The following is a 13,986-nucleotide window of genomic DNA, read 5'->3' as shown; positions in this document are numbered from 1 at the left end:
GTTCATTAGCTACTACTGCAGGAAAGTTCTCGCGATCTACCTGAGCTCAAACTCCCCTCTCGCCTTGCAATCGGGAGGGAGCCCTGGGCTCGAGGATCTTATGAGCTCTGGGCTCTCTCCCGGGACAGCATGCCAAACAAGCTTTATAATCAAGTGTGAACACAAAATACATGCTGTAGAGTACACAGTTGTACAGACATTCAATTCAAATCAAATCAAATCAAATCAAAATGTACAATGTTTATTTTTCTAGCACACTTTGTTATTCTTAAGGTGATCTGTGAAGGTTAATCCACTAAAATTATTATTATTTTTGTATTAATCAAAGTCTGATCATTTACTTCTATTTTTTCTCAACCATTCCCCTGTTATCATTAATTTGCTATGTGAAAATACACAAACAAAAGCCCCACCCCACTCAATATTCCGTTTCAGTTAAAAGTACATCAACATACTGGAATAAAAGTCTCGGCAACTTCAGGCTTATGCAGAATTTAAGTAATCATCACATCACCCATACAAACCCCTTTACATCTTACACCAAACAGAGTCATCACTAGCTTGACAGACCTTCAAATTAGCGGTAACAACTGGCAAGATGTACATGGCCGTTAAGTTACGCTTGACTACTGGCTCTGACAGTTTTTACTACATGGATGACCGCGGGGCAGGGAGGAAGCTAACGAAAGTGCTTGCATGTTAATGGTAGGGCTGGTGTATGGCTTTAATTGATGAGTAGCACTGAGGAGGGTGTCTCAGCAAAGGGTAGATAGAAGGGAGGGGGAAGAGGGGTGATGGATTACTCTGACATCTGCTTCATTCACTTCTCAGCGCCGTCACCACAACAACGCCAATGTGGCCCCCAAAAATGCTGTCCAGTTTCCCTGAGAAGCAGGCCTGCCCATTAGCGAAATGTTAACTATGCAAAATCCAGCTAACTTTTGGATGCTATTTATTTTGTCCACCCTAAAGGCGAAAGGGATGGCAAAAAAGAGAGGCTTTGCTATTGTGAAGGATGATGTCAAGAGGAATTTCAATCCAAAAGTTAGAAAAGATCTTAGCATCACCCCTTGAATAATCGCCACAAAACGCTCCTTTGAGAATCGGATGAAAACTCATCAATAGGCAACAGCGTGAAAAGGCAGCTGGCCAAATAGCCTTGGTTAAAGTAACATCGGCACCCAGTCACCATGAGCTGAATCACAATATTGTGTGGTTTTGAAAAAAACCTTTTGGATGTTACTCTCTTTGGCTCGGGCTCCTGCCTCTTTTCCACATTCTGAATGGCATGACGTTGGAGAGCTTAACACTTGTAGATGGAGGAGACAAGGAGTGTTGGAAGAACAATTAAGGGGAGACAAATTCCGCATCTAGTCGCCTCCGTTCGCTTTTCCCTCACAATGAAGCCATTTAGTTAACAGAGAGTCTCTGTGAAAACTTTGTCTCAAGAGTTGAGTTTCTTGTCATCATGCCAATGGGTCTCCCCCATTATACATTATCATGCCTGCTTGATTTCAGATGTGCACGGATCAAAATATCAACTTCCCGCACTGCATTCGGGCTGCAGGTGAGCATGCTAGCCACCTGTTAGGGTGCACTGCTAGAAAATGTAAGTTAACTCAAACTGCCGGCCAGGTGTTCAGCACGATGGCAGAACATCGCCTGTGTACCTCACCCTCGAGCTTGCTGCTGTTCCTAGGTTTAATATCAAGTTGTCTGCCAGCAACTGGTAATGCCAAGAGACTATCATTGAAAGCCTATTTAAGATTCCCGCAATGTTTTCCTATAAACTGTGCTGTTTCGCTGCCAAACCATTCATCATTTAATGTCAACGCCTGTCTAGCAGTGTGATGCTTGTGAACCGAGTCTTCCCCAGCTAACCTGTGCTTTATGGGCCATTTTGGGCGCACCTGTGCACACCTGGAATTCAACAGAAGCCTTTGATTTACAACTGCAAGCTCGTCTAAATGAAGCTACTGCTGGAGCTCTGCCGGAACCAGGCCGCATAAGGCTGGCAGTGTCCTCAAGAAATTTCCTGGCCTGATAGCTACATCAAATGTCACGTGGTGCCATCTAAATTTACTGAGGTCAATGATTTTCTCTTTCTAATGAAACGAGCTAATAATTTAGTGTTGGTTGCAAAACACATTGATGTCATTCCTTCAGTGGACATAAATAAATGCCTGCCCACTTTTCACAAGATGGAACAAGTCTGAAAACAGCCATTACTCTCTCTACCCTATTAAAATACTTAAGCGTACAGCGATAACTTAATTTAAAAATGAGATTGCAGCACAAGTATTATTAAGAATAAACTTCCAAAGAACTAATTACTACTGTCTAGGGTTCAGATATCACACATAAATCACATACAAAACAGTGTTCATTTTTTTCAGATATTTCCAAGAAATGCCTTATCCACCAACAAAATTCCAGTGTGGATTCCCAGGTCTTAAACTGTTCCATGCATTTCCAATACAGAAAAGAAGGTTGCTGGGAAGAAAAGATTGGTTCAGCTAAATCCCTAAAACTTCTGCAAAAACACCAATCTGAACAGTCCTTCATTTATGGTGTGTGTCCAGTTGGTCTGTCTGAGAACTAGTCCAAGAATGGACTTGAGCTCCAGAATGCAAATCCTTCTGGTTGAAGAGAGGTAGGTGCACGGTGCGAATTGGGGTAGATTGACCCCCCTAACTTAAGGCTTGATCCCTCCTAAAGGCCGTCAAAACAACAAGGTCGCTTTGGATCTGAGAAAAAGTTCACTCTCATCTGAATTTTAAATAATAATGTTAATAATAAAAATAATAGATATCCCTTTGACCACCCCTATAATGGTTCATACCATTTTGAATACATAATCGTGCCGATCAGTGTATGCAAGAAAAATGTCATTCAACAGTCTGAAACCGGCAGATTTAAAGCACCGTTAAGAATTCACAAGACTGGTTTCTCATAAAATATGTGTTTGTTTCTACATAAAGCCTAAAAGTAAAGTCAAATGTAATGTGTAGTTTGTATATTTTGATCTAAAGTAAGCCGTAAAGTAAGCCGTAAATAGCGAATCAGTTCAGAATACACTAAACAGCCTATCACAACAAAACACTGAAAACTTAAATACATTTTCTCAATAAATTAAATGTAAATTTAAATGAATACATACATTAGATTCACTAAAGCATGTATTACACAAACTAACATTACCGAAAAAGTTGCCCCCATGATCGTCAATGTATAATTGTATAATACAAATCCCAATGTATAATATTAATCACTGTGTAAAAGTGGGACACTAAATTCCCTTTTTAACTGAGCACTATTAATCACAGCAAACGTACGATGTGGTGGTGCTCTTGAATTAAATTAATAGATCCAAAGTATGCAGTATTGTGGTCAACGCTACTTTGCTTTATGTGTTTCGTGTTCAATGTAAAAACGTTGTTGGTAATTCACTCCGCTTTAATATCATCACATTCAGTGTGAGAGCCTAAAATGTGGTGAGGTTTGTTGCTGGTTTTATATATATATATATATATATATATATATATATATATATATATATATATATATATATATGGGCTGTCAAAATTAATGCATTAATGTGATTAATTAAAAAAATATAACACATAAAAAAATAGCATTTTTTTTTTCCTGTTGTGGCCAACATGTGTTCAGGGATGGCGCGTGCATAGATGCGACCTAGGCGGCTGCCTTGGGCAGCAAAATAGTAAGCGAACCCCCTGGTCCTCACTTTCTTCTGCTACACCCACCCCTTCCCTCACAGTCCTTACTTTCATCTGCGAACCGGTCACTTTTTTTTTTTTTTTGATTGCCGTTTGCCTAGAGCCGCGGTTCAGCTTGCTCCGGCCCTGCATGTGTTTAAAGTGCAAAGAAATTTGGATAAGATCAAGCATGCGCTTTTAGAAGGAAAGTTTGAGCATAAAACAATTAATGTTGCATCACTAGGCTATCCTACGTTTCCTCCAGAGTTTCATGCAATTTTGGGTGTTTAATTTTTAATCTTTAGACTTTAACTGCAGTTAAGAAGTTCACTTTCATTCAGCATATTTTCATTCAGGATGTTTTAATGGAATTTGTTATCTCATGGCGAACGGAATGAAAAACCTCTGCATTTCGGGACTCACGTGATCCTTTAGGTAATCAAAAATCGCTGCTTACATGGTAGACTCTTAATCAGCATTATCTTAATCATAAAAGCGGAGTATTGGTGTCCATGTAAATGTACTGTAGTGAAAGTGGCAGATGAAGTCGCAAGCTGTCAAATACAGCCCTATTCCCTGCCTTTAAGCTACTTCCATGAGCCCTCACATTGCATAAGTTCGATGTGTTTCCCCCCTACACGCAACTACAGCCATACTTTAGAACGCTTAGTTTAAGCAAATTTGATAAACCGGATCGTGCGTGTTGATGAATTTGAAGGGATCCCTCGCTAACCAGGTCCCTGCGTGCATTGTGTGTGTGTTTGAGTGTTTGTAGTCCACTTAAAATCCAATATAAAAATCATTTTTGTTTTTTATTGGGATTAATTGTTCTGAAATTCATAAGGCACTTAAATGCCTGTGTTTTTATTTCTGTACTAAATACGCCGTTTCATGATTAATCATGATTAATTACAAAAAAGTGATTATTAAAAAATACATTTTTTATTCATTTGACAGCCCTTAAATATATATGGTAACTACCGATTGTGTTTCATATCACATATCAGCCTTCTTTCTATACAAGGAAAAATGTAAAATGTAAAAAAACAACAACAAGGTGGACGGTGCAGACAGCCTATAACAAGCAACACAGCACCACAGCGGATACACACTCTCTCTCTCTCACGCACTCACTTGCTCACACACAGGATTCTCACACTGGTCTTAGAGCTAAAGGGACCTCGCGGGTTCAGGTTTAATTTCTATCATTTTTGACGGGGTTGGGTCGGGCCAGGCTTGGCTTGCGCAGTAAATGAACAGTCATGTGTATTTCCAATAGTTCGAGGAAGTAATTAAATTGTTTGTTACAAAATTAAATTCCCTCCCTGCAAAGGTGAAACAAAAGATGACTGAAAAGTCAAAAAGAACAAATTTTGGCTGCGGTCAGGCCACCAGTTCAGAAAGAACCAGTCATTCTAGCCACAAAGGTATTTCGGTGGCCACTCATACAATGCGTATTATAGTAGAGCGCTAAACAGCACAGCAAGCTGACAGGAAAGATGAGGAGGCCAATCACTACATTGAAATCGCTGTCATGCAAAATGAAATGGATGTTCTTGATTGGTAAAAGATGAACAAACAATCCTACCCAAAAGCTGCAAAATCAGCCAGATCAGAACTAAGCATCTCGGCCTGTAGCAGCAGCAGTGAAAGGGTGTTGGACGCACCATCCTGAGCACAGTACTGCGCTAAAGCCATTTACAGTGGATTCAATAATGTTCCACGTAGCCTAATCTTGGTAAGTAAAGGGTTTTTTAAATTATAAATAAATATTAATTAGGCCTATTTAGAGTGCTGAGATGTTACAATGTTAGAGGACTTATTTTATTTCTTTGTTCCCACTTCCAAGTGGCATATAGCCTACATTTGTTACTAATAAATTGTTAAAACATATAAATGACTCATTCTTGAAAAAAGGCAAAAGAGCTGTGTGCCTGTGTACATTTGAATCATGTCGGGCTATAAACGGGTTCAGGCTTCATAAAGGTGTCAATCAAAATGTACATGTTGGGCTCAGGCCGAATTCTGTCGGGCTCGAGCCCTATCGGGCCTACTTTTTTCTGGCCCGACTACAGCTCTAACTAGTCTTACCTTTACTTGGTAGAGTTATGTTCTGTCCTAACACTAAATAAGTGATAGACATATACGTAAAATACATTATCTATTATATGGAAAGTGAGGATATGTAATTAAACTGTCTACGATGTATAAAAACATTTTAATAAAGCATTACATTGGTAGCATACACTGAGTAGCAAAAGACACGTGCTTAAGCCACTTTGCAAGGGATTGAACAATCTGACGTGAGGCACAGCTCGGGCTGCCTCACCTCGCTTCCTACGCTGTAATTGAACTGGAGATCTGCAAAACACAACGATTTTGAAGATAAAAATTATTGAAATAGTTTGAATCATACAGAAATTGCATTTATAGCACAGATCAGTGAACAAATATGTCAAAAGCAAACAGCTAGCCATTGACATCCAAACAAATTCTGTGAATGGCTACCAGCTTTCAACATTCTTCAAAATAATTTAAAAATGATTGTATCATTAGTAAACATATTGTGATGGCAGGTGAGGATGATGACAGGTAAGGCACATGAAATCTAAATGGAAATACTAATTGAATACTTCTATTCTGAAGTCTCTGCCATTCTTTCTAATCCATGCATCCATGCCAAATGGAGATGAAACTTAAGAACTGTTTCTAACAGTTACTTACAGTTGTTTAGAATGAAGCACTATTAGAATGGTTGCCAGATTTGTTATTGTTTAAGGACTTAAAATAATTGTTCACACTAAAACACAAAATTCTGAAACCAAATGCTTATTGATTATTGTAGTTAACGAGAAAAGAAAGAAAACTACAATTAAATTTTTTTACTGAAATAAAAATAAAAACGAGTGTTTTAACAAAACTAGAACTAGAACAATTGAATCTGTATTGCGTACATACAAAACTAACTGAAACTAACTAAATTATAGCAAAAACAACCTTTGTTTTCATCTTTATAAATGCATTTAACATACACTGAGAGCCTTAAAATCTATTTACTTCGCGCTGCCAATTTTACGACAGGTATTTGACCCGTACAGCACCTCAGAGTCTGCAATCCTGATGCCATTGGCCAGATCAATCCGGTCCTCCTCCAGTCATCCTCGTTTTTGCACTCCGCGAAAAAAAACAATGGCTGGACATGACAGCAGCACGGTGACAGCAATAAATACTTTAAGTAATTAAATACTTTATTTATTTCATAACAGAAAGTCATAATGGAATTTAAATAAGTGAATCATGCTTCAGTTGCATTGTAAAACATAATTTAGGAAACTTTTCAGATCATGGTGATGTTTTAGCTGACTGAAATTATGATTGCTGACAACATCTTTTTGAAATGTTGAGTCCAAACCTGGGAAAATTGTCACAAAAGATCTGGTTCGTGTTAAAGATCTGAACTTCCCTTCACAACTGTGCATCTAACCTCAGAAGCAGCCTTGCACACATATTAGGGCTGATATCTTGTGGACTGTTGTATTTGAATTTGAGGATAGGTGGATAGTAGTGGTAGAGTTCTCGTGTCAAAAAAAGAGTTTTTATTATACAATACTTATTCTGATGATGATGAGAATAAATCTTGCACCTAACAAATATCCTACTTTACAAAAAAAAAAAAAAAACAACACAGAAAAAACTAAAACTAATACTGAAACTAATAAAAACTTCAATTTCAAAAAATAAAATCAAATAAAAACTATTAAATCTGCCTCTAAAAACGAATTCAAACAAACTGAATTTGAAAACAAAGTCAAAACAAACAAAAACTAAAACTAATGAAACATCCAAAACTATTATAACCCATTACTTGTTCCAACCCTGTTTAGATTTCCTCTCTAAAACAGAAAAAAGAAATTTTGAAAAATGTTGAAAACCAGTAGCCATTGACAGAATTTGTATGGATGTCAACTGCTACCTGTTTGCTTTTGATATAAATACTGCTTGATCAGCTATAGTTAGTGTCTCACGGATGGCATTCTGGTATATAATACTTGACCATACAACTAATCCTACAGTAACTCTAAGCCTGTTGATGTGGTCTCTACACATTTTCACACCGTGCATTAGAATTCTTTGATTCTTTGTGCACACCACAAAATTGACTATAGGAAACAATCTATAGTTGCTCAACAGGTGCACAACTATACATTTTCGTAAGTAATTAGGGGGGAAACAGAATTAAGGTGTCATATAGCCTTTCATCTCAAGAAGAGCTTGACAAAAGCACATATAGAAAAGTCTACTCGAATGATGCCTTGTATCGGAGCCTGAGGCGCAAAGGCAACTTTCAGTATTTTGAAAAAGGATTAGTGGTTTGACTACTGACTTCCCTTGAGAAGTGAACCGCAAACATGTATGTGTAGGATTGAGCTTCTCGCTTTATACAATTGTATTATTCACATGTGTGCTGAAGTACTATAGTTGTTTGATTGTGTTTTGCCATGTTACATGAGACCCAAATAGCTTCAATCTGTTTATCTCACCTTTAACTAGAGATGTTTGGTATAATAACAGAAGCTTATAGTTGAGCTTGTGATCATGGAAAAAGAGGGGGAAAAGATATTATGCAACAGGACTGGGGTTTATATAAATTTATGCAAATTAAAGCTGGCAACTTTCATAGAGAAATCTTTCCAGATTTTAATATTGTAAAACACTACAAATGGTTTTCCTTTCAACCAGCCTTGACGCTGTAAATTGAGCAAAACTATGTTGAACCAGCCTGATCTCACGAGAAAACATAAGTATTTTACGTTTTGCCAGTTTAGTGGCTAATTCGTACGAATTCGTACGAGTTCAGTCGTACGAAATGGTACGATTTTAAAAAGGAGGCGTGGCACCTGGACCCACCTCTAACCCCAACCGTCATTGGGGGATAAGCAAATCGTACTAAATTGTACGAATTAGATCGTACGAATTCATACGAATTAGCCACTAAATAAAAAAGTTATGAATTGCCGTGAGATTGTGTTGGTTGAACTAATATTCCAGCTCAACGTCATGAGGAAATGTGAATATTTTGATTATTGTGAGAGAAGTGGCCAATTGACACAAATTCAAATGATTTTATTTACATATAAACGTGATTTTTAAAAGGAGACACACCCACAAACCTTTCCCTTAACCCTTATTAGGGGAAGAGCGCTTAAATACTTTAGAAATATACTTAAACATATGAATTATTGTGCAATCAAATCAAAATTATCAACTAAATCAAAAATCACAAATTGCTGTGAGACTTTGAGTATACTTTATTGTAAAAAGTGCAAGGTTCCACACACATCCTTCATGTTGTCCCTATAAAAATCGATTAAGTTAACAATCATTTTTACAAATTTAAGTGGACTAAAAAACATAAAGTTGTCTTCTGAAAACCCTTAAGAATTGTGTTGTATTTTAAACAAGTAGTTTATACAAGAAGCAAAAGTTATTTTTTAAGTGTTGCTTGGGTGTAGTTATGAACAATAATATTGAATGAAATAATAATTGTCAGATCCAGTCAACCTTTAAAATGGCTAATAAACATACTGGACAGAAATAATAAAGCCAGCCAATTCAAGAATTTCTTTGTAGTCTTTTTTATTTAAGTCAGGTATGGGCCAAAAAAAAAAAAAAAAAAAAAAAAAAAAAAAAAAAAAAAACCGAACAATTCAAGAAATAATTTAAAGACAGAAATTGAGTAAATGGAATACTAGTGGAATAATACACTGACAAAAGTGTTGTTGCCTATAAAAGTTTTAGGAACAACAAACAATAACTTGACTTTTATTTGAACATTTGGTAGCAACAAGTGGCTTATATAAAAGGCAAAGGCCTCTAGATTATGCTTATTTTACCAAAATACAATATGATCATGCCTTGATTTTTTAATGATTTAATTAGGACAGTAAGGTCTGACTTTGCTGAGACAAAAGTCTTTTCACTTATCAGAAATATTGTACAATACAGAATATAAAGTCATGGAGCAGTGGCAAAAGAATTTATATTGTGCATGACTCCCATGAGCCTGGAGGACTGCATCCATGCATTTCTGCAATGACTCAGATAACTTATTTATAAAGTCATCTGGAGTGGTAAAGAAAGTGTTCTTGCAGGACACCCAGAGTTCATCAAGATTCTTTGGATTCATCTTCAACGCCTCCTCCTCCATCTTACCCTAGACTCGCTCAATAATATTCATGTCTGGTGACCGGGCTGGCCATTCCTGGAGCACCTTTCAGGAACTTTGATGTGGGGGCTGAAGTATGAAAAGGAGCGCTATCCTGCTGAAGAATTTGCCCTCTTTTGTGGTTTGTAATGTGATGGGCAGCACAAAATGTCTTGATATCTCAGGCTGTTGATGTTGCCATTCACTCTGCAGATCTCTCATACACCCTCAATAATGTAACCCCAAACCATGATATTTCCATCTCCAAACTTGACTGATTTCTGTAAGAATCTTGGGTCCATACGGGTTCCAATAAGTCTTCTGCAGTATTTGTGATGATGCAGTTCAACAGATGATTCATCTGAAAAATCTACCTTTTGCCACATTCTCCAAATAATCAACTAGAAGTCAGGTTATTATTTGTTAGTCTTAAAACTGGGATCGACGACAGGACTTTTGTCAGGAAGTATAGTTGAAGTTGCTTAAAACCTTTTATGGTGTTGTTCCACATAAAAAATAAATGCTTAAAGTTTGTGTAAAATCTAAATTTTTACTAGTGTACATGGGTATTCTTGAACAATTAATCTGTGCAAGTTAATCCAATGAAAAAAATGTTTGTTTTGGTAATCTTCAAAAAAATCTGACCATTTGTTTATGTGTTTGGAGTGGTGTTCCTTCTCTGTTGACATCAGTTTTACAGTTTCAGCCACAAATGGTACTCTTACCATTAGTTTGGCACAAATGAATGACGCGCAAAAAGAAAGCGCTACCCTTTACTCAATATTCTATTTCAGTTGAAAGTACATTAACATACTGAAATAAAAGTCTTACCAGCTTTTGTTTCATGCAAACTTTATACCTGTAGAAAAACTTAACAAGTAAAACTTAACCAAAACTTGCAGAGAACTTCTGTCAAGTAATTTAGTTTCAGTAATTTGTTCTCCGTTGTTGTGAACTACATGTTTAATAAATAAGAAGGGCACTAAAACCGACAAGAAAAGTTGTCAAAGAATTATCTTGCACAATCCTGCACATCAGTATTACTAGCCCACAGATACACCATAATCTCCCCATTGTGTGCATGTGCGCGTGTTGGTTTGTGTTTATTTGGAGGTCGGGCTTGGTGGTGGAGGGGATTTAGACTTTCACTTAAGACGCATTCCTACGCTTGTGAGTTGACAGTCGTACGACACAGGAGGTCCCGCGAGGCGTTACAATGAAGCCCATCTCTCATGTTGCCATAGGAAATACCATCAAACTGTTCTTAATTACAGATCTCCTTCCCTGCTGGCCTCTCCTCATCATGTGTGGCAATGTGTCTAAAATTACAATCCATGTATAATGTCTTCCCAGACCTGTGCCAGCTTGCAACTCAACCTAATTTGCGGAATATGGAGGAACAATATATCGAAGGGATATGTAAAGCGCATATAGCCCAGGTGGATGTTTGTACATTAAAAGACTGTAGCTTTTTGCGCTTCATCCCTTTAGAAGTGCAAAGAATGTGTTAATGACTCTAGAGTCAAAGACGACTTGAGCACTGGGGGCCAAAACCAATAGGAAGACTGTGAATACATCAGCACGGGAGCAGTTCCAACTTAATGCGGTGAAAACTGTAATTTTCAGAGAAAGGAACAGAAATAATAGCAGGATTATGGCGGTAAAGCAGCCATGTCCGTGGCCTAAAGCACAGGGATAAGTGTACATTTGCTCTTTCCGTGCCTCAAGTTCTAAAACAGAGGAGGATGTTGGTTGCTTTTATTGGGGTTTCTGTGAATTACTTTCATCTAAGGTGTTTGTATGATCTGAAAGTATCTGATTACCACTTGCGGTGTGCGAAATGAATGGGTAAATGGGTGGTTGTGAGGTTGTGAGTTTTTGGAAATGAGATTTGAGATGAGATTCTAAGTAGATTGTCATGAAAGACATACTAGCTGTGCTGTATGCCTCAATGGGTCCTATCATACACCCGGCGCAATAAACAACTCGTACATAGTGTTTTCAGACCAGCGCATAATTTTCTTGTTTTGTGCCTTTGTTTAAATAGCAAATCCATTTGCGCCACTTTGTCGACTCATGGGTGTTCCAGTCTAAAAAGGAGGTGTGTTAAGGCGCATTGTTGGCACGTTGCTATTTTGAGGAACTGAAATAGACTGTGTAAATGACGATCTTTAAGCTGGTCTGAAGTGCAGCGCAGAGTTTGTTAGTTAAGCACCCATGTGGGCTCTACATTGCTTAATACACATAATACACACAGGATGTACAGCTACACACAGATTTCTTTACATTTGGAAAAAATAAAGGATTAAAATGTTACAAAAATGATTATTATCTACATAAATATGAAAACTACTGCCTCCATGCCTTTTTATGTCGGGGGAATTTTTTCAGTTTATTTATGACAATTTGTATAATGTTATTATTATTCGCAGTATTATTCATTATATGCATATTTATATTTGTTTTAATTAAAACGAGTTTAGATTTGTCTACCTGTCACTTATTATTGTTCATTTATTAATTTTCTGGAAGTTAGAACTGAATTTATTGTCAAAGGATGTCTTGAGTGAGTTTGCGCCATTTCCTTACTCTACAAAGAAGTAAAGTAAAAAGTAAAGAGAAAGTAAAGAGGCCAAATAGAGGAGGCTCACTCTTTATCCTTGCACTGCAGACGGTCTGCTTAACTGTTTTCTTGTCAGTGAAGCTTTCAGTTTTTCCCCTTACAAAGTCCGCCATGTATATAGCAAATGCGATATGGCGCGACGTAACTAACAATTAAAAGGGCATGAGAGAGGAAAAATGCTGCAATAAAAATCCAAGTGGCAAGTCAGCATTGGTAAAATTGTTTTAATTGCAACAATATTAGCTCAATTTAATTTATTTGGTATATATTTTTGCATAACAAGTTTCAGAAATAACACTGGGCAATCAACAAAACCTGACCATGACAGTTAATTGATAAGCTGCTAGAAGTTATTTAGCCAATTTTAGACGACTGAATCATTTATTTATTCATTCATTCATTTTTGCGGCTTTGTCCCTTTATTACTGTTGAATCAGTGATTTTTATTTTTATTACTGAACAACTTGCATTTGGGGCGAAGCAGTGGCGCAGTAGTGCTGTCGCCTCACAGCAAGAAGGTCGCTGCCTGGGTCACTGGTTAGAGCCTCGGCGCGGTTGGCGTTTCTGTGTGGAGTTTGCATGCTCTCCCTGCGTTCGCGTGGGTTTCCTCCGGGTGCTCCGGTCTCCCCCACAGTCCAAAGACATGCGGTACAGGTGAATTGGGTAGGCTAGATTGTCCGTAGTGTATAAGTGTGTGTGTGAATGAGTGTGTGGATGTTTCCCAGATATGGGTTGCGGCTGGAAGGGCATCTGCTGCGTAAAAACTTGCTGGATAAGTTGGCGGTTCATTCCGCTGTGGCGATCCCGGATTAATAAAGGGACTAAGCCGACAGGAAAATGAATGAATGAACTTGCATTTGTAAAATGTAAAAATAAAAGAGGTTACAAGATACTGTCTGCTGATCTTCCAGGGTTGCACTTCTATATGGAGAACGGCAAGAACTCTTTATCTAAGCAAATCATTATTATTTAGTAACACTTTATTTTGATGGTCCATTTGAGTATAAGTAGACTGTCTGCTTGATATCTGCTGCTGCTCCTTCAACAGACATTTAACTGACTATAAGAAACTTTGCAAGTACATGTCAACTTACACTAACCCTAAACCCAATCTAACAGTCTGCTTATAATCTAATAAAAATTAGTTGGCATGTAAATGCAATGTAACTAAATTCAACAAATGGACCATCAAAATAAAGAGTGACCTATTATTATTATTTTTTTTATCATTACTTAATTTCTCTCTTAAAAATATTAACTGAACTGTTATTTTTATCTGATTCACAGTTGACTTCAGCTTTAAAATTTTTATAATAGTTGCTGGATTTGGGTTTATTAGTCCAGACAAGCAAGAATATTAATCAACTTACACTGTAAAAATCCTAAATCATAAATTGTTACTGTTAAATAAAAACAACTTTAAGTGAAGTAATATTCTT

At 37.3% G+C, this 13,986-nt stretch overlaps 1 long non-coding RNA gene across 2 annotated transcripts in view; it reads right to left on the bottom strand.

Moving 5' to 3' along the window:
- The window catches only part of LOC141376616 (uncharacterized), a 131,628-nt gene that overhangs the window by 39,741 nt on the left and 77,901 nt on the right, over positions 1-13,986 (bottom strand). The window lies entirely within an intron of this gene.

The sequence above is a fragment of the Danio rerio genome, chromosome 11 (assembly GCF_052040795.2).
Source record: "Danio rerio strain M-AB ecotype USA chromosome 11, GRCz13ab, whole genome shotgun sequence".
Classification (NCBI taxonomy): domain Eukaryota; kingdom Metazoa; phylum Chordata; class Actinopteri; order Cypriniformes; family Danionidae; genus Danio; species Danio rerio.
This window is presented reverse-complemented; position numbering and strand designations above follow the sequence as displayed.